Source organism: Lichenostomus cassidix, chromosome 12, assembly GCF_008360975.1.
Source record: "Lichenostomus cassidix isolate B80296 chromosome 12, HeHo_3.0, whole genome shotgun sequence".
NCBI classification, from domain to species: Eukaryota; Metazoa; Chordata; class Aves; order Passeriformes; family Meliphagidae; genus Lichenostomus; species Lichenostomus cassidix.
Window position 1 is genome coordinate 12,550,363 of NC_139493.1, and position 18,216 is coordinate 12,568,578.

At 36.9% G+C, this 18,216-nt stretch overlaps 1 protein-coding gene across 5 annotated transcripts in view; it reads left to right on the forward strand.

The window, feature by feature from the left end:
* ERC2 (ELKS/RAB6-interacting/CAST family member 2) overlaps window positions 1–18,216 on the forward strand; it is a 394,496-nt gene that overhangs the window by 330,262 nt on the left and 46,018 nt on the right. For 4 of the 5 annotated variants that reach the window (XR_014854746.1, XR_014854748.1, XR_014854749.1 and 1 more), the window contains one exon: window positions 5,670–5,860. The exons of the other annotated variant lie outside the window; for it this stretch is intronic. The gene's annotated coding sequence lies outside the window, so the exon portion shown is untranslated. The remainder of the gene's footprint in view (window positions 1–5,669; window positions 5,861–18,216) is intronic. 5 annotated transcript variants of the gene reach the window in all.

Genomic DNA, 18,216 nt, shown 5'->3' on the forward strand with positions numbered 1-18,216 from the left:
ATCACTATTTTTCATTTCATTCTTCAACAAGATGCAGAATTTTGGTAATCAGAATTGTAATATGATTTTCCTATCAATCTGTTTTAAACCATGAAATCTGATATTTTCACCATGACTAATCCATGAAATTTGTCAACTTTGTCTGTGATTTACACAAGCTCTATTTATAAAGAGAACTTGTTTGAGACCTAAGGCATGGAATATTATTTCCCAGAATGCTTTTAGCGACTTTTTAGTAACAAGTATAAACAAAATGTGCTCATTGACTATATTATTATTTCAAGATCAGGAGGTAAAACATGAGGAATGTTGAAGAGTATATTCCCTGTAGCAGTGTATATTAGTCTTAAGCCATTAAGAAGAAAATAGCCTATCATATCAGAGTTGGTAAGGATGGTTGTGATCATAAAGTTTACCTAAAATAATTGGATAACTTGCTTGTAGATTAAAAACATATGTGATTCTTGTATGTCTCTATGCTGAGGCTTTAGAATTAATTGCTGTCAGCATAAACCAGACCAAACAAAAATAGATTTGCATCAATTCTTTGTAATGGGGGAAAAAAGAAAGGCTTGAATGACAGTGAGGATAATTCTGTTTTGTATTTGAGGGGAAATGGCTACACAGTGTTCACATACAGGAGTGCAATTTACTATATATGGGAAAGAATAAAGATCCTTTATGTAAATGTAATAACAGGCGAGTAATACCTTCAAAAGGAAAGAAAAACAGTCTCTTTGGTACAGCAAGTTCATCTGCTCCAGCTGTCCTCTCTCACTTGTTGGGGGAAGACTTTTGGGGAAAGGCCAAAACACAGATATTCACAAAGCATCCAGCTTTTAGCCCAGCACAATGTCTTAATCAGCTTTTCCTGAGCTGCTCTGCTCCGTAGCAAACAAGCTGTGAATGTGCAGCACATCCCTGCCTGTGATTGAGTCCCAGGGCTGTGGTGCTGAGGACAGGATGACTCTGAGCTTCAGGAGCAGCTCAGCACTGCAGGTGAGGGAGGAGCATCACCTCCTCTTTCAGCTGAGCAGGAACCATGCCATGGCTGTGTCTATATCAGTGCAAATTCCTGATCATGGTTTTATGAAAGCTCTCCAGAAATCACACATGCTGAGCTCACAGCTGGCCAGCCTGGTACAGGATCCACAGCCTGGAGCCAGATAGCAAAACCAGCTTGGTCTGCTCTGCCATGTGCTCACCATGGATTATTCACATGGTGAATTCACTATTCCTTCAAGTTATCAAAATGCAGACATCATCTCTCATGTCCCTGTGGTGTGAAATGCCCCCTTTGTGATCAGATCACAGGAGAGCTTCTGGCCATGTGGAGAAAGGTCAGGGAATGCTGAGTCCTCAGGTTCTGCCAATGCCATGATGTTGTCAAGTGGTTCCCAAGCCATGGTAGGGAATTCTGTGCCCTTGTGCTTCTGGTTGGCCTTCTGTCTGTCTTGCTTCCTCAATCCCTGTAACTCATGTTTTCAGAGGCCCAACTGCCTCTTAAACTGATTTCTGAATGAAAACAGTCAACTGCACCACTTAGAAATTCTTATTTCACAATGTTGTAAGACTCCAGGGGAAGTGTGGTCTCTACTCCAGGCTGAAATCTGCCCTCAGAATTACAATTTATTTCAGACTTGCTAAAGTATTAAGCCCAAAAGGATATTTTGTGGATAACAGAGAAGAATTTGGGGCAGACAGATGATTGCTTTACACATGATGTTTTGCACTTCCCTAGCTAAAAAGCAATTGAATAAATTTTCTTTTTATTGTTCATAATGTAAAATGGAAAATAACTAGAATCACAACATTTTAAAAGAAATTTTTAAAATAGTATAAGTGAAAAATAGATGTTTAGAATAAGAGTCTGGTTTAATAAAATCGCATCAAATTTAGAAACGAACATGATTTATTGATCATATTATTTCAATATCTCAATGTCTCCTTAGAAATGCAACTGTTCCCTTCAGAACCTTGAAACTTGTCTAATACTACTGTTATATGCAATTTGTGAAAAACTAGTGGGGCTACATGGATTTTGATATTAATTCTGAATATCCTAGATATCTGGAGCTAATATTTTTATGAGTATTATCCTAATGTACATAGAATTGCTTGGGACAAAACTGAAGCTGCATCAAACTATGAAAGCTCTTTGTTTAATTTATTTACTGAATAATTGAGAAAAAACTCCTGTGTTTTCTACATTTGGGATCTTTAAATTATTGTTTCTATGTTATAAAGAATTCTGTTCTACATGATTAACATGATGTGTTTGTATAAGGAAAAAATGCTCTCCCATGTAAATTATGTCTACAGAACTTGCTTAAATATTTGCTGCTTTTGAAAGTCCTACAGCAAGGCCTTTTCCTAAGGCATACATTTATCAGCTAAAATCTTGATTGTTTTGCCTGTATTATGTCACTCACGTCTGGCAGGAACAGCATCCTGCTGTTTGTGAAGCTGACCTCCTGCTGCTGCTTAGCCACTTGTAGGATTCTGTCCCAATTCCTCTAATCCACTTGGTTTCAATAGCACCATATTTGGGCTCCTTCACAGATTCTTTTGCTGCTCTGTTTGGGATGCTCGATGAGCTGAATTAGAATTTTAATGTTCCGTTCAAAACAGAAGGAACCTTTTTGTTAAATGAGAATATAAAGAATAATCTCCTCCACTCCCTTGGACGGAATTTCTACACATGCACTGTATTACTTTCCTTCAAACTTTTGTCCAGAAGTTTGGGGCACTATTTCAATATATTGGTTTACTTTGTGTAAATCAGATCCAATTTGAGGTTTAATGTTGCAATAAGGCCTGCTACCATCTTAAATAGTTCCTTTCCTGTGTAACTCCTCATTCAGAGTTCAGTGCTCCTTGTTTCCATTATGTCAAGGGTTTACTGAAATCTTTTCAAGCTCCTTGTGCAAGTCAGGCCTAATTAAAGCAGAGAACTGAAAGGACTCCAAAAATGGTGTTAGAAACTACACCAAAGCACAAAGTGCACTGTAGATATTTTTGCCATACTTTAAAGAAATCAGGAAAGACTTTTGTATGTATCTTTCCAGTAGCCATTTTCTGATCCCCACATAAAACAAGGTTTAGAGAAAACAACTTAAAGCTTGATTGGTATATATATATATGTGTGTGTGTGAAGTATTTCTATGTATGTGATCTGTGCCTTTACTTCACAGCTAAGCCTATTAACTTTGCTGGATCTATTTGTGGTCAATATAGCAATTGAAAGAAACAGAATAGCAGAACATGATCCTTTTTAATGCAGAGCTCCTGAGCTTATACTTGCTTTAATAATTGCTCTCTAGAGAATGGGATTGAGTTTACTGAAAAATAAAAATGTATTTGAATAATGATGCAAATTTTATTATTTGAAGAAGAAGTTATTTGGATACAATGGAATATTGCATGAGTCTCTCTTGTACAATTTAAAAAAACCTTCAGTGCAGTATATAGAGCTTACCTAAGTGTATAAAGAGAAAAAAGACATTATCGAGGTGAAACATATTTCAACAGTTTCATAAAGTGTCTCTCACTTCTACCAAACTTCCCTCATTGGAAAATTCATTTTAGAGCATGTACCATGTTCGATTCAGCTGTAGCTTTCTGCAGTCCAGAGTTCCCTCAATCCTGCTGGATCATCACATTCAGGATCCACCTGGTGCCAAGACCTGCTGAGAAACTCCGAGCTGAGAATGGGATTAGGGATGCAGATGGAAGCTGGAAAAGACAACAGCTACAGCAGTTTGGTATAAACTTCACAGCCAGAAATGGAACAGAGGAGATAATGGAGAAAACAGGGGAAAAAGAAAGACTTCAGAAAGAGAAGGTGAAACAGGGATAGAGGCAGTGAAGTGTGGGAGGAAGCAGAGGAAACAACATGGAAGAAGTGGGACAAAGAAAATGTATTACATGGCCTTTCTTGCATTTAGCAAGAAATGTGTATATATGATTTGTTCACAAATGTGTTAACATAATAATGACAACATATAAGAAGGAAGTTGAAAAGCCTTTATCAAGGGATTTAATCTGTGGAATACAAAATGAAGAGGTTTGTAAGTGATCCCTCTATGCAGTATCAGTGTGAAGACTTGTGGTTCTGCTGCTCCTTCTCTGTTTGTACTTTAAAATTAATTGAAAGCCTCATTGTTTTGTTTGAACTGTGAAAGCTTCCAAGGTCAATGAGAGAGGTAATTGACCTGCCTCTTGTAGGACAAAAATATGTATGTTAAATTGCATAATTAGTTTTAATTACATAATTATGGTGTTTAATGTGGGAGGGTCAAAGGTTACTATTACATTTAGAAGTCATGGCAAGAAACACAAAAATAAGCAACATAATTTAATTCTGTGTTTCTTTGGGTTTTAAAAAAGGGGTCCACTGTGATCTATCCTTGACCTTGGATATTTGATGATTATAGCAAATAATATATTGCTGTTACCCTTTTTGGAATCATAGAGACACCTTTGTAAATGACTAAGTGACTTTACCAAAGACTTCATTTAGGTTTAGAGTACACAAAAGTTAATCAACAGTGGGAACTCAACTGACAGCAATTTAATCTGATTGGGTAAGGTAATTACATGATTACCAGGAGTGTTTATATATGGACAAGGATATTTTTATTGGAAAAAATCCTAATTGCTTTCTTACTGAGAAGAGAAAAAAACAAACAAATTTGTTGTCGCAGGTTAAGAGGACATCCTTCGTTCCTTGAAATAGCTTCTTTTCATATTTTAGTGACAGAATGAACTCATAATTCTTTGCAAATTTGCACTGGGATTATGTCAGGAGTTCCTCTGTGTCTGAACTTGAAATAATGTCACCAATATCTTGTTTCATTTAAGCAGCTCATTGCTTATACATCAATTGTGTGATAGCCTAAAGATGTCATGATGCTTGTAATTAATTATCTCTTTTACTGTGTGTAAACACTGTTGCTTAAATACAGGTTGATTTCACCAAACTTAAACCTAAAGGTCCATTATACTAATGGATATTTCTGGGAAGGAGGGCAGTATTTGTTTTTCCATGATGGTGAAAAAAAGAGGCACCATGTAAAGGATAGGTAGATAAAAGATGGTGCTCCTAAATGCTGGAAAAAAAGGCATCACTTCAGGTTCTCTGAGTGGTCCTTTAGAAAATGCTCTTTCATTCTATTGACAAGGAAGGGAGTGCTGGGAGATGTATCTTCATTAACAAACATTAACCTGTGTGCTTACCTTGCTGAAATGCACTGCAGAGTAGAATCCCATTTGGCTGATAAATACTGGCTTGCTCCAAAACCTGATTAACTAATGGGCCAGGCCTGGCCTTGGTACTTTATAGGGTTGTGTCTAAACCTAGGTGCAAAAAAAAAGAAGAAATATTAACTTATAAGAATAATTTCATATCTTATCAGTAACTTTTGAACACATTCTGACAACAGGAATGGGATGCAATTCTCTCCAGGCTGACTCCTAAGGAATTGCAAAGTTAATTACCTAAATGTTAAATAGGAAATAAATAAATTTTAGAAATTAAATATAAAATTATGGAAAGAAGTTCTGTGATATTTTCCATGTTTAAAAATTATTTGTTCTCCCTTTTGCTAACTTTTCCTTTATAAGTGCTTTAGAAAATATTACAATTTTGAATTGTTTTTCTAAACCAGATGATCCAGTCACTGTTGGAGGCACATAGCCACGGCAAAATCTCATGCTGTACATTGATCACCTGTCCAACCTTTGCCTAGAGTGTGATCCCCAGTTCCTTCAAGAGATCCATCTTTACCTGTCTATAAAGAAGAAGAGGAGGAGGGAGACATCTGGGATATTCAAGTATCAAAGTTTAACACCAGAGCAGGTTGAATCTTGATTTATATTATTCTCTATATATGTTGCTAGTATTGACTTGGATATTTTGCTGGAGATTTTTTCAGTGATTGTATAGTATGTGTGGAGGTTGCTCCAGTGCTGAGGCATTTTTGTTTAGACTGCTCACTTGCTGAAGCTGCACATACATTTTTCATAGTTCTGTGGTGTGAAATGGAACCCAAAGCCACTCTGCTCTGAAGGAAGTTGGCTGATACTGAGCATGCCTGGAGTATGTACCTCTCCTTGGACATGTGCTGAGCACAGAGACTAAAATGTGGCAGCTTGTTTGAAACTGTTCCGTGTGCTGTGGCTGCACCATTCTGTATTCAGCACACAGCCAAACCCAGGTCCCATCCCAGCCAGTGCCATCACGTTCATTCACTTCTTAAACTTTTCATCCTCACTCTTCCCTTTCCAAGAGGACTCTGACATCCCCCAAAAGCCCAGGTTTCTCTCCCTGTCCCAAGGACTGCCCCTTTGCAGTGTAGCACAGCCCACACACAAACCTGGAATATGTCCAACTTGTTCTTGGAGCAGAATGTGAACCCCTGACCTCCTGGGCCTCCGGCAAGAGTGCTGCCTACTGAGCCACCAATACCCAGGCCATCAATAAGTTTTAAATGCCAGTTGCAGACTTCACAGAGATAATGACTTCAGTGTGTAAAGGTTTTGTTGTGGAGGCTGCAGTCTCACACATGGCGTGACAGAGTAAATATGCTAAAACCATAGAGAGCCCTTGCATAACTCGCCTTGATATAACAGTTTTTGTAATATGTTTCAAGGCATGGAATATTATTTAAAGGGACCCTGTTATGTAGGCTTAGGCCCAAAATGAAGCTATTATGAAAAGAATGTTTAGCAAAACCAGAAATATGTCCATGAAATTGTTGGAGTGGGAATTTCAGGGTAACCTTGCTTGGATTTAAAGTCGCCTGCATGACATTGCACTGTTGTGCTAGGGAATGAGAACCAGCAAATGAAAATACTGTGAAGTGAGAATCAGAAACTGAGCAGAATAAAGATGTTAGAAGGCCATTACTATTGTTATAACTTCTTAAAAATCTTACCTCATCCTGAGAAAGATGAGATGATAAAATAAGTTCCAATTTAGTGATTCAAAGCAGCATTATTGACACAGGGAAAACCATGTATTTGCATTTTAATAGTATTTTTAACCTGATCACAAGTAAGTTCTTGTATTTTAAGTACTTATAAAGGAAAATGAATATGAAATAAGCTTTCATGCTTTGGTGCATTTCAGTTTTATTGATGTTTTCTATTTAAAACTTAGCATTAAAAGCATACAAGAGATATGTTGATGTTTGGAAACAAAGTGTTATTTATAGACTTGGATTGGGAAGGAAAACATGGCCAGATTCGAGCTAAGACTTAGATTGCTGAAAGGCTGTTAGATAAATTGCATGAACCTTCTGTGGAGCAAAGGCCAGGAACCCAGGACTCCTTTTCCCAGCTGAGTGCCCAAATCACTAGGCTACAGACTCTTGCTCCCTCTTGTGTTCTTTCTCTGGCCCAATGAATCTTGAATTATTTTCTGCACAATGATAGAGCTTCAGTGGTAGAACTTTGCTATATCCCTCTCCTTGTCCCAGCCTTTAGTGTAGCCTGAGCCATCTGATGGAGCATTCTGCTGAAAGGCTGGGGAAGGAATGGGACCTGGAGATTTGGCTCTGGGCTGAGCAGTGCTGCTGCCAGGCTGGGAATGACTGTTCCTGTGCCATTTGAGAAAGAAATGCACCTGAAGAATGGTGTAGGAAATGCAGCTGGTGTTTGTGAGGCTGCCTTGGGCAGCACCTGGTGGGTCAAACTCAGATCAGCTGTGCAGCTCCCAATGGGCTGAAGCATCAGCTGAGCCAGGAGATGATCCCTGCTGGATGAGCAGGAAAACTCTGGCTATGGACAGAGATGCAGCTTCAAAACCTTTATTGCCACCAGCACCATCTCCAGGATGAGGTAGGGGCCTCCAGGATCACCATTTTGGCTACACATGCCTAAATTCTCCCCATGATCCATTTCAAATTCTCACATTCTTAGGCTTTTAATTAGTTTAATTTAACAGCTCCTTTGAATGTAGAACTGAGCAATTTCATAAACCTGGTTTTGAAACATAAGTTAAATTTTAAAGAATGTTGTTATAATTAAGCAAGATGATGGGAAGAATTTGTGGTTCAAAAGTGCATTGGCAGTTACGAAGCGAAGACAAACTGTGTTTTGAAGCTTAAAAAGTGAAATTGCTTTAAACATGTGAATGCTGTTCAGGCAGTTCTGTAGAGCAGTGTGAATGACATTTGAACTCAGGAGTAGCCATCTAAATTGACTGCATTGCAGTTGTAAAACAAGTGTTTGTCAAAATTGTTGACTTAGTTCTTAGGCTCCTTTAATTTTTTTTCGTATTTGTATGTTTTTATGAAGTCCTGCAGTGCAGGCCCTTGTTCATGCAAATGCATTTATCTGCCTCAGTGGAATTATTTTGGTGAATAAGCCAATGTCTAAGATCAACTAGGATGAGCCTGGTTCTCTTTTTAATAGAAATGCTAATTTTGAAAATGACATCTGTGCATTATTTTTGGTCTGAAGAGCTACAGACAGTATAAAATTGGAACGCTAGATTTCCTTGGCAGTCTTTGTATTATTGTTTCTATCTGTTTTAAACACTGGAGGAATAATGTGATTCATTACACATTACTCTTCTGGCAGTAGATGCATCACCTCGTTTGGTATCCAAATGTGAACTATTGCTGCTTTGTAATATGGTGAATTGGGGGTGGTGGAGGTGGGAAGAGAAATTTATATTCATGACAGACAAGTCTTTTTCTGCCTTACTAGTGTCTGTTTTCATGGCAAGGGAACTTTCTATGCAGTAGGAGATACTCAGAAGTAGCAAGGATGCGGTCTGGACCCAATTGTGCATGGTTTAGGGACAGCTCCTTTGGCAGTACTGATGGCTCAACACACATGGCTCTCACTCTCCCTAATCTGACTTTAGCAGGGCTACCATGTGCCATTGTCTCTGCTTTCCCAGTGGGCAGAAGTTAAATTGATAAAGATTGTAATCACATGAATGATTCTCTGTGCACCTGTGCAGGGATCTGCTCAGCATGGTGTTGACCTCACTGCTTTTAAAATGGGTGTGTGTTAAAGGGGTCTTTGGATAGCAGTGTTATCAGTTTGGGATCAATAGCTAAAACCCCACTGTAATAACCCACCTAGTGACAGAGAAGGAAAGAGAGGGCTGAATGAAAGCCAGAATGGGAAAATTGGGTAGGAAAAAAGTTGCTGCAGGAAGCTGTGAGTTGATGGCATGGTAAACTTGGGAGGTGAATAGAGATCTTTAAAAATTAATAAATTTTATATAACTATGGGTAAACTATATTACCTTACTTTAGTTGATTTCCATCAGTGTGATTTGGGAAGCCCTGCATAAGGCAGTAACAATAACTAAAAGTTGTGATCAATAAGCATCTTGATGGAGGCAGTAGTCAACAATAAGATCAGCTGTAGAAGAAAAGTTAAGAAAAACAGACTTGTAGTTCAAATCACATGAAAATTGCTATTTCATTTGGCAAGAGCATACTTTCAAGATTATAGCTTGGAAGGTTAAAAGTAAATCACTGTAAATATGACTCATATGTTAGTTAAAGCTCACATTAAAGACCTTATCTGCCCAGCTATAAAAATAGTCAACTTCATTGTCAGTTAACAACAGCAACCGAAAAAAAAGTAGTGTGAATGATGTTGTGTTCTCCCTTGATCAATTTTACAAAAAAAACTTTTTAATTTTATTACGTATTTTGTTATTTTTATCTTATGGGAGAGGTTGATTGATGGGTGATTGGTAACAATGATTCCTTAGTGTCAAATTACTTGATATCTTGAACAGAAAAAGATTGCATGGCATGGTCTTGCTGTCCTCTTTTTAGTGTTGCCACAAAGGAAAAAGATTGTTTACAAATGTCTGAGCTTTTTTTCCATCTGCTCTTGGAAATACTGAAGCCAATAGGGATTTTTCCAAGTTAACAGAGTTTGTGATAGAAATTGTTGCTTTATCAAACCTGAAACCTCTCTCATGTCAAGGGTAGTTTAAAGAATTTTCCTTTAGAAAGCTTTAATTTCAAATAGCAAATAAATAATTTATTGGAAATGGAACTGCTTAAAAAGAAACCTTGAGAGAAATCTGCATTACAATACCCAGAGCCTAATAGTTAGGGCATTATCCTTTAAGACATGCGACTTTGGTTCAATTTCCTTTTCTGAATCCAGCTGAATAGAGACTTAAATCCAGCTGAATATCTAATGCATCCAAGGCAACTGTCTTTACCACTGGACTATTGTCTGTAATAGGTTGGGTATCTCTGCTTTTGTGAAAATCGTGAAAGGATTTGTCCTAATACTAACAAGACCTTTCTGAAATCTTCAGAATTCTTATAGGCTGGGAAAGAACCCTTGTGCTTAGCTTTATTCATAACCCCCAGGCTCTGAAGAAATGCCTGTAATAATCATTATTTTATATATTCATACCAGGCAACATTTGTTAATCTGGACTCTAAACTAAATCTCAATCTCAGACTCCATACAGAACTGTCTTTCCATGCCTCTGGTTATTCCTTTCAGCTGTCTCAGGTTTTTCTGGTTTTCCTGTATCCATTATTGTAATAGTTCAACCAAATTTGCCCAAAAGTAGTGTTTGGGCTATAAGAACAACAAATTTATTGGCATTTTTCAATATAATCTTCTGTATTCTTTTCACACTCTGTTATGATAAACTGAACTCTGTGATCACTATTGAAGACGCTCCTGGTTGAAATATTCACTTAATGAAAAAAAAGTCCAAAGCATGTTGAAAGTAATTTGATGGTGGTTAGGACATTGTTTTGTAGTATGCAGTTGTGATGGATTCCATGAAACCAGAGGAATCAGGATTGTTTGGTGGCCTGTCAGAGTGTAGGTATTCTTTTGAGATTACCCAAAGGGATCAGTTACCTTGGTAATGTGTCCACCAATATTTATTGTGCCTATTTCTTTACACAGGCTAACAAACATTCATCATGTGGGAATGTTGGTCATGATCAACTTGAGCTGAATTTAAATTGGTGACCTAAAGGTTAAAGTCTCTGTATCCCATTACCTCTCCCTTGGGCTGTCCAGTCTCCCTACAACTGGGTTTACTTTAGTTTATCAATGTCTTTGGAGGAAGAGCACTCTTCAGGGGTGCTGATCTGACAAATACCATGGATGTCCTGTTAAAAAGAAAACATACCAAAACAAATCAATATGACTTTTGAGGCTTGTCAATACTTGCTGAAGAAGGTTCTGAACAAGTATTCAGATGCTGGGCTAATAACTTCACCAGCCCTTTAGATAGCTTTAATCCAGTCATATGGGAACATAATGCAGTGTAGCAGCCCAGTGAAACATGAAACTATGAGAACAGCTGAATAAATTTAAACACATTTTTGAACATTCTAACCTTTGTAATAAAAATCTGATAGTATAGAAGAAAAACTAATAACACTTGCTTTTGGTTTTGTTATTTTGTACAGTAGTTGAGAAGACAACATTTCTTGTGGCTGCTGACTTGAAAGCAGTGACAATTTCTAGCACTGCTTTTTGCCCCATATGAAGTTTATTCTTTCTCACTCATTAAGGAATGAATCTGGTTTCTGTTTTATTCAATACTGTATATACATCTCACCCATAAATATTTAAACTGAGTAAATATAGAATCTTAAACATGGAATATGCTTTCATTCTAAACTGGTGGCTGTGGGGGAAGGTAAAAATATTTTATTCAAAGACCAATAGTCCCTTTGGATGAAGGAAAAAAAAAGTGTTTTGTGCTTGCTGTAGGGCAGCAAACTTTTTACCAGATTATACCTTTATTGTTATAAAGTTCAGACTATAAAGGATCTATAGGAAAGGGTTTGCAGATACTCTCTTCAAAAACACATGGCTAGTATTCAGCCCCTATATCTGGGGCTAATTTAATTCTTCTTCTCCATTCAAAGTGCCTCTCTCCTGTCTACAAATGCAGAACAGATTCCCGGGTAATTTTCTTCCTTGGAAGTACCGTCATTTTATTCCTTACTGGGAATAGCATGAAATGGAAATACATTTATGACTCTACTTAAAAACAAACACCAAACCAAACAAAAGCAGGGGCAATATGAAAGATAGTTCCATAACAAATTGATGCAGAAAAATGCAGAAATTTGAAGTGTATTGAAAAAAACCCCATTTTCACTGGGAAGATTTCCGCTAGCAAACTGATGTTTGGAAAAGATATAATGTGGCATACCTAGAGTAGTTAGTTTTGGCCAAACAGGTAATGCAAATCCATGGTTTCAATTTGATCCATGCAAGCAAAGTCCAATGCATGTCTAGGAATGCAGCAGGCCTAGATCCTATTGTTAAGATACAATTAAGAGGGCTGCAAAATGAGAGTATTATTGAACTGAACACAATGGAGAGTGGACATTTGTGCTTTACAATGTTATGACTGTGTGACTCCTCTGTGCATCACCCACTCTTCTTTCATCTGGATTGTACAGTCTGAAGTGCTGGGATACTGAAGGTTACATCCCCAGTCCTGCTGGGGCTTTCTTGAAAAAAGCCAAGCTCTTTGTTGTGGTTTGGAGTCTGTGGTTCAAGCTGCTGCTTGTCTAGGTAGCAAAGGGGTTGGACAGCCTCTTCTGCAAAGTCTGAATCCCTTTGTGGGCAATATCTCATTGAAATGTCAAATAAGCTTTGATTAGAAGAAGTGACAAAGAAAGGTACAAATGCAGGACTTTGCATTTATAAGGCAAAATCAGATCAAGCCTCAAAACAGAAATGTAAAGTATATTACATTTTATTATGCATTATAGATATGTAATTAGCTGATCAACATGAATCTCCTTTGGTGATTTTGATGAGATGACTGGATTGATTTTAAAGGGGAGAAAAAAAATTTACCTTTTATTTTAATTTATTTATATGTGTGCACCAAGTACCTGAATTGCACCAGTAGGAAAGACTGTTTTACTAAGTTTAGTATTGCTTCTCATTTTTTCTTTCTTTTTTCTTTCTTTTTTCTTTTTTTTTTTTCCTGTGAAACAGAAACAGGAGGGTAGACCAGTATTTTCAACAAGATTCAGTGTCTCTTGTTGACATTTTTATGCTAAACCTGTGTTTGTGGAACAAAAAGGCAAAATTTTTACTGATTTCTAAAAGAAAGATTGGGATATGTTTGTTTTGCCTACTTTAATTAGCATAATAAAGACTTTTTTTGATGTAGAGTTTTTTATCAGCTTGGTTTGGAGCTGTCCTTTCAAGGTCTGCTGGTTGAAGCGTTACAGTAATGAATCCCCAATTCAAAGATGATTTCTTAGGAGTGTGGCTTTGTTCTCCTGTGCAGACTGACAGATACAGGGAGGACAAAACCTTTTTCTGCTCTTAGATCAATACTGCCATGAACATGCAAATACTTGTGTATGTTACCAGAGCTCCCATAGAAGCACCATTCATGTTGGGTTTTTCCCCCACTTTGATTATCTGTACTGCCCACAAATTCAGTCTGTGTTGGCACAGAGCCCTGGAAAATCAAGGCAGACAGAAACTGTCCTGTCGTGTCTCTCTGTGCTTTTATTTTCCAGATCTTCGAGCTACTCTTCTGCTGAAATTCTCCACTGCAGCTTTGTGGTTACTCTAAGTACTTCATTTTACTAAATTTAAGTGATTCTAGACCTCTGAGCTCTGAGCACCATTTTCACATGAACATAAACTTTTTTTTTTCTCTTTGTGGGCATCTTAACTCTGCTGTGCAGAATGAAGTACAGTCCCTTTCTCTGTAGTTGTAATATACTTCATCAGTTTCCAAAAGACAATAACTTGCTTTATTCCCATTTTATAAGGATTAATTATACTCAGAAAAAGCTCTCAAATAGCAAACAGAAAAGGAAACCAGATGTTGCGGAGTTATTTAACCAGTGTTATTTGCAGACAAATATTTAAGCTATGTGATTTAATTTTTTGTGGAACCTTTAGAAGCTGGCTAGTGAGTGAATAAAACATCCACAGTGTATGTGAAAACATATTTTAGCTGATAGTATCATTTTTTCACCTATAACAGGTAAACACTTTTTCAATTCTTGGCAACAAATTTGCAAAAGTATTTGATTAGGAACAATCCCCAAGGCATATTGTGTACAGAGTCATAATTTATAAATAGGCTTTTGTTGCATAAAGCACAGTTGTGCATTTCCAACAGTTTCAGTTTTCTGTGCACTGTTGAAATGGTGTAGGGATAAACCTTTGTGCAAATTTGTTTTCCTTATAGATGCAGAATTAAATAATGAGTCTGTAGAACAAGCAAGTGAATTCATCATCTGCACACAAATATTTATCTATGTTTAAATGAGACCAAGCTTCATTTCTGGAAATGGTGTTTTGCAAACAGATAAGGGCAATTTCTCTTATAGTGATGGTTTGTCTAGGCAGTTAAAGGTATATTTAAAATGTAGCATATGTTCCTAAAACTGATCTGTTTTAACTAATTTGCATGTCATTTAGTACCTGTAAGATTTGTAAGACATAGTTCTAAAGTATAGAAACTTCCTGTTCTAGACTTTATAGGACAAACAAGAATATCAATTTCTGTTGTCCTTTTTGTCCTTTCTACACTCTTGACATCCAAGAAATCCTGAACTGTTCTACCTCCCCAAATTTGTCTTCCAGTTTTCTTCTTGAGTACCGAGAGCTTTTCTTTTGCCAACCTCTCCTGTCAATCTGCCTCATGTCATTAAGAGAAATTTTCTAAATTAAAAATGTTGTAAAATTCCAGTTACTGATATCTCAACCCTTGCATGGATATGCCACATATTTGTCTTCCTAATTCAAGGAAGCATCTTATCTTCATTTTTTCAGATCCACTCTTCTAATATTTTGCATCCATAATTTCAGTTTCTCCTTTCTTAGAGCCTCTAGTGACTCTTCATTCTACTGTCTCCTTTCCCTCTACAGCCTTTTCCAGCTGCAAGATTCCTTCCAGGGTTTCAAGTTAATTTGATCTATTTTCAGGCCTATCTCCAGCCTCTTTTCCCTTCTTTCCTCATTAGTAACCTGCAGGCTCTTCAAACCCTCTTTTTCCAAACTTAAAGCCTCACTTTCTCCTGCCTCTTCAGCCTTTTCCTACTGATTTCCAGTGGCCACAACTTCTGCCACAGTTGTGTTACAGAAACTTCCACTGTTCTCTTCTGACCTTACAATGTCCTGTTGTTTGGTCTATGCAAGTGCTCAGCTTGATGGACTTTGCACTGAACATAATCAGAAAAAAGAAAGTATGTAGTTTCTGTCATCAGAGATGATAATAATCTGTTCCTATTTTTAAAATACCATTTCCTGTTTATGGGAACCCATTATTGCTGACAGGTTATTGCAAAGAGGCATCATTCTTAAACGTGCATCCATTGTAGGAAGTTTCAGCATTTTTTTTACTATGTGCAAGAATAGTTTGCTTTATGTAACTGTTTCCCTTGCCTAAATGTAACTTGCAGGATGTGATGATAAATGTTAAATGGTTCTTGTAAAACTCTCACACTGTCAGTCTCAAAGTTTAGTGAAACCCCAATGTTTTCATTCGATCCCAGCACTGAGGAATGCCCAGCTTTCATCACAATGGGGTTGTTTAGTTCCATAAAAGTCTAAATACTTTGCCCTTGGGAGATATCTTACTGTCACCTGCTCTTAAATTGAAAATTATGTGTTCAGCCAAAGGTTGGGAGGGAGGAGGGGTGTTGTTTTTTAAGAAAAGAATCTTTTTTTTTTTTAAAAAGACATCTTTGGTGTGGGAGAGAATCCCTTCAATGTGAAATAAATCAAAGCCTGAGAAGCTATTAAACAACCCTTTAGTTTAAATATATCCAGTTCTAGATAAAAAAAATGTTCCATCCTCCTCTTGTTCTTTCTTTCTTTAAGATGTGTAGATTTTCAAACAGTTCTATTGGCTACATCATGAGCTTCTAATCACTAGGACTTTTGTTGATGAATAAAATGTAGTGCTAGATAAATTTATTTAGAACACATTCTCAGTATAAATATTTAGAAACATTTATCTTGGACAAGATGTGTAGCCATCAAAATCAGTAAGTTAATGTCATTCAGCATAAAATATCATAGAGCTGAATGCTTCTCATCTTACCTGAACAATTAACAAAATCATTTTAACTCATAATGTCAGAAAACCCTTAAAACTGTATGGTGCAAATACAGCCTTGATTTTCTTGTGCATAAATAAGAACTGTTGCCATATCCACCAAGGTGCCTTTGGCTTAAGCCTAAACAAGAACTTATTTTTTGTAATAATGCCCTTTTTATCTTTAAGAAACATAAGATGTAGGGCCAAATCAGATTTTGCTCAAAAGGAATGAAGGAATGCATAAATAAATGTATTAGTACCTAGTTGAACAATATTGTTTTGAATTCTGTAGGGTTGTTTGTTTTTTTTTAAATAATGATTGAGAATATTAGCAGGTAATCTCTTCCAGTAGATATGGCTCCATAGGATGAAAAAGGAGCATGAGGCAAATATTACAAGACTAGAAAAAAAAAATTTGCATAGGACCAGAGACAGAGTGGAGGAAAGAGATCTTAAATTGTTTTGCATTTATTTTCCTAGTCTTAGTACAACCAAGATACCCCCAAACAAAAACCCTACAAAGGCTCCTGGACACCTGAGGTGTATTGTAACTCTGAAATCTTACTCTATACATCTTAAGACAGGAAATGTCTTGGAATATTCTGCCTAGAAACCTATGGAATAACCAGAGTTGGTCATCTGGGCTCTGAGTCTTCCCATTCTTTTATTCCTCCAATTTTTTTTCCCTTCTGGCACTGTAAGTACTTCATTGCCTAGTCTTTGTTTTTAGAATAAGAAATAATTCCAATGTTATATATGCTGCCCTGCTGGCACAGGGCTGTGCATTATTGGTGGCCTTGTGATGCAGCATCAGACACCTCAATCTTAGGCATCTCTTCCTGATATTAGAAAAATGCCAATTAAAGAGGTGATGATTGAGGAAGACCTAATTAAAAGAGGTCTCATCATGGAACTAAGATATACTATAGATTTATCTTTCTGCCTTCCCTGCCCTTCAGATTGCAGACAGATAGAAAACTTCAATTGCCACAAGGTGCAAAGTGATTTTCAGAGGGAGTTGTGTCCAGGTTAAGAATATCCATGGATTTGACAGCCACTGCATAACATAATACTCAGTAATTCTGGACTGAGATGAAGGACATTCTTACATGCCTAGTTAACAGAGCTGCTGTGAATCCATGGCGTCTAGAACAAAGTATAAGAAAAAGTCCTATTTAAAGGAATTTTGCCTTAGTCTTGATCAGTTATTTGCTGCAGGGGCTCAGAAATGAGAAAGTAGCAGAAAAATGTGTCTACCATATCCCATGTTCAAAACACTGGTCAGATAATGAACAAATAAGTATAACTTTATTTTTTTCTTTATATATTATGAATTTAAAATGGAGAGCAGCGAGGAAAATAATTAATGCTAAAATGTATGTGACATCTATTTCTGTGAGTACTCTGGACTTTGCTTACAAAATGAGCAGTTTTCAGATGATTAAGTGCTAGGTTGCTTTTTAAATGAAACAAGTGTCTACTCACAAAAGACCAAGAGGTCTTTACATTATAAAAATATATATATATTTACAAATATATATGTATTTATCTGTGATCCTGATAGTGTACAGTCGTGGGTTTGAGTATGTCAGTAATGCCTGTATGTGCAGCAAGCAGGGATGATTTGTGTTGTTTGTGTGTTTGTACAAAACCATGTTCATTTTGTGTACACACCAATTAAACAAGCTTAGACAACACCACGCAAAGAGCTGTTGAAACTTGTTTCCAGCTTCCAATCCTGTTTACAGCCTCTGGGCATTATTTTAATGTAAATAACAAATGGAGGGGGGGCAAAGATCTCTGCTACAATTCCTTATTTAGGGCATTTTTCACACTGCTTTATTAATAAGGTAAATTTATTCCCATGATGGACAGCACTGGACAGGATATGGCTGATGTGTCTGCTTCCAGTTTGACAACTGTTGTTTGATTCAGTCATGCATTCTAGAAGTCTAATCCAAACCTTCCCTGTAGTGATTTTTGTCAGATATTCAGATTTCCTAGTATTTAATATTTTTTCCTAGTTGGTTTTGACTGTATTTACTTTATTTATATATATTTTACCAGTTTTTGCTTTCTGTTATTTGTGCAAGTCTGAACTTCAGCAGCTCCCCTTATCCTCATGTTGAGAGATTTACAGTTCCTATAGAGACCTT